This window comes from Etheostoma cragini, unplaced genomic scaffold (assembly GCF_013103735.1).
Source record: "Etheostoma cragini isolate CJK2018 unplaced genomic scaffold, CSU_Ecrag_1.0 ScbMSFa_888, whole genome shotgun sequence".
NCBI lineage: Eukaryota > Metazoa > Chordata > Actinopteri > Perciformes > Percidae > Etheostoma > Etheostoma cragini.
The window spans coordinates 8210-8711 of NW_023269524.1; positions in this window are offsets into that span (position 1 = coordinate 8210).

The window sequence follows — 502 nt, forward strand, 5'->3', positions numbered from 1 at the left end:
CTCCCAAACGGTGCAAACTTGTGTGTACTGCTCGTGTGCAAAGACATCCATCTTTTTTTTTATTAGATTAGATTCAACGTTGTGCAGAGTACAAGTACAAAGACAATTAAATGCAGTTTGTGTCTAACCAGAAAAGTGCAATGTGATATACAAAGTACAGACAGGTGGTGCATAGGCAGGACGAGAAATACATTACAGTGTCATTTTTTGTTTTTTTTTACTGTTTATTAGCATTTTTTCAAGAACAATTTTCAGTCTAATTGTGAGTTGGCCCGGCCGTTGGCTATTTAGCTAACGGTAGCTTCCATGCTACATAAACAAGCCAGACAGAGTTGTCCCTCATCTGGTGATAGAACCCTGATTTTCTCCCCCCCAGTCCTGGTGTCTCAGAGCTCTACAGACTCAGTCCCCAGGTACAAATTAGTTTGAGAGGTTGTCATCCCTGAGTTGTGGTTGTGAGGGAAAATGAACCAGAATAAAAAAAAAAAGTACACAAGTCAAT